Below are 3,352 nucleotides of genomic sequence, written 5' to 3'. Positions count from 1 at the left end.
ATATATATATATATATATATATATATATATATATATATATATATATATATATATATATATATAATTATTGGTGAAAACACTAAATATATAATTATATTTTATTATACTTTCCTCAATCTATTTTGATTAATAATAATTTTTTACTAAATTTGTCTAAATTTGTACTAAAATATTGCTGAAATATTAATGAAATTATAATGAAATTTTAATGAAATTGGGTCAATTGTGAATGCTTTCAAAAACATTTCAGAAAAAGTTCATTATATTTTCAATAAATTATTTCCAACAGAGCATATATTTCAATTGAGATCTTATATGCAAAATCTTGTGGAAATCTCATAAGAGTTCTCAGTTACAATATCACGTAAGATTTCAATTGAATTTTTAATTGAGATCTTAATAAAATTTTTTCAGTAGGGTAAATAATGACGTCTTTAAGACGTCTTTTTTGTGACATCTTAATGATGTTTCTGTACCACGTCTTAATAACGTGTTATTGACGTTTAGAGACATCATTAAAATGTCATTAAGAGGAGAAATCACTATAGAGGGTCACAAAAATCGAATTTTTTTGCTTTAATTAATAGAATGAATATGTATAGAATATATTCCCAAAGTTTGGTTTTGAAATTCAAAATCTAAATGGTCGTACAGGATCATTTCTCGCACGCAGGTCGTGAGGTCTGAGCAACAGTCTGAGCAACAGTGACTCGCAACGGTTTTGTTTCGAAAAACCTGTTTGAAAAAACGAAAAAAATTATTCTAAGAAAGATCTATTAGAAAGGTGCTTAGGTGGGCACACAAAAAATGCGAATAAAAGTTTTAATTGTACGATTTAGCTCTAAAATATGTACATTCTGACCTTAAAATCACCGAAATCGCCGCCTATATTGCCGCTGGGGTATTTAATGTACTTTGCTGTTTTGAAGATAATGGAAATATTAGAAATTAAAATTGGACTGTTTGTTAATTAAAATGTGTAAGTTATATATTGATAGTAAGAACGCTGAGAGAATAAAGAGACAGGAGCAGCCTCCTGTTGCAGTAAACAGGCTCGAATAGCAAGTAAACAACACCAACTTGAGCAAAATGAGTTGTTTGAAGAAGCTGAAGGTTTACTGTATGGGGCAAGAATAGTGGATTAGCAGAAAACAGCTATAAGTTTACAATTTTCTATACCTGAAACTTTAAACGAGTTTTTCTCAAAACGACTTCTTCGAAACTGGGGTATACTAGTATAAGATAATTAAAAAACTATTTGACCAATCTAGTTGCCCTTTTACATACATTTAGTCTATTATATTTGTTAGTCGATGAATCTATAAAATCCATGACATTATTTATTTAAACAATTTTTTCATATACATAAAGATAGATTTTTATGAGTAAAATTCGAACTTTTGATTCAAGGGCTGCTTTTTTGTCAATTACAAAATTTCTTTTCAACTTGTTTAGGTTCATCGACAAATTATATCCTTAAAGAGTAAAAAATGTTTCGCTATTTTAGTTTCACACGAATACAACAGGAGCCAGAGTACACACCGTTTTGCGTCGACTCTGCTGCGACGCTCAACATTTCTTTTTACATACAATTTATAAAAATTTTTCTTAAAATTTTTCTTAAAATTTTTCTTAAAAATATTCTTTTAATACTGTAATGTATAAGCAAAAACACTACAAAGTTGGGAAACGATTAGATAAGTACATTCTTGAAAAAAAATTTACGAAAATCCCCTTATTTTTGACGTTCTATAGTGATTTATCTCTTTAAGGGAAGATCTCCATGTAAATGAGCCAAAAAATAAGCAGTATTTAGGGATTAAAAACAAAAAAACTATTGGATAAATCTTTTTGAAACTTTTAATATATTTAAATGCACACTCAAAAAACTAGAAAATATTTGGTTTGAGCAATAGTAATAAATATTTTAATGGTTAATGGACGTTGATGTCGGAGGCCTCGTTTTTGACGAGGTGAACTTGCGTACACTACAGCGGTCTCAACTTTAATTCTGCATCAGAAATCCTAGAAGATTTGTTTTTTAAAATAAAAACCACGTAGAATGAATCGAAACTTGTTAAAAATGTAGAAATTTAGTGAAAATAAATGATTTGAAAATGCTTGAAAGAAAAGGTTCTAATTTTACGGAAAATTTTCATTTTAATTGTTTGAGAAATGTTGTTTAAATAAATAAATATTAATAACATTTAGGTTCATTCTATTACAAAAATAATAATGTATGTGCATTAGGGTGGTCCTTATTTTTCGATTTTCAAATTTTTTCCTCCAAAAAGTTTTCATTTGACCAAAAAAAAAATACGTGCCAAACTTTTGCTCGATCGGATAACGAGAACTCGTGTCCTCGGGCGGTTAAACATTGGAGTACTCTTGTATTACTCTGTCTACGTTATCAATATGGTTTTTAAAGCATTTTTTTCACAAAAATCTCCAATTTTTTTTTCTACATTGTTTTCTACATCGATCTTATAGTCTCATTTAAACAATTAGATAAATTGTTGATGACTAAAAAATAAAAATAAATAGTTATTGCATTTATTATTTAAGTTACAATAAATCATATATAGACTATAAAAGTTGTAATAATATGTTTGGAAGAAAATATAAGTGTAAAACATGATACCTTTCATGTTTTTATTAATAAAGACATTTTTTAAATTAAATATTACATAATAATTAATAATCTCGTGGCTCCTAATCTTATGCTGGGAAGGGACCATAGATGTATAATACCTAGGCTGCGGGTTCGCAACGTTTCCTATTGTCTATATGCGTCATACAATATAAAGAAATAGCGTTCTTTCGGTAAAAAGTCTGTCTCTTTCTAACGAAGGTTAGAAAGTTTTATTCCCACCTCTTATCGTGGTTTTGTTTGGCGGGAATAAAGCAGCCTTTGTTAGAAAAAGACAGACTTTTTACCAAAAAAATGCTATTTCTTTATATTGTTTGACGCGTTCAAACAATCAGAAACGTTGAGAACCCGCGGCCTATTATACAATCTGTTTGATAAGAGCGTTAATTCACTGATGTAAAAGAAATATAAGATTTGATTTATATATCGACAAACATATATACAGTAGTTATTATATTCGCATATATTAGGTGGTAAACTTAGTTCCTGCGGTTTTTTTGTTTAAAAAACTCATTTATTTCGACATCAAAAGCAAAAAATACATTAATCGAAGTATTTTCCCTCGCTAGCTATACATTTTTCCCATCTTTCGGGCAACGCGTAGATTCCGCGACGATAGAACGATTGGTCTTTTGATGCAATCCATTCGTCGATCCATTTTCGCACATCCTCGTAATTTCTGAAGTGTGTATCCACCAAGCC

Source organism: Odontomachus brunneus, unplaced genomic scaffold (genome assembly GCF_010583005.1).
Source record: "Odontomachus brunneus isolate Ranch 3 - 2012 unplaced genomic scaffold, Obru_v1 Obru_scaffold_003, whole genome shotgun sequence".
In the NCBI taxonomy this organism is placed as follows: Eukaryota; Metazoa; Arthropoda; class Insecta; order Hymenoptera; family Formicidae; genus Odontomachus; species Odontomachus brunneus.
Note: the sequence above shows the minus strand (reverse complement) of the source record.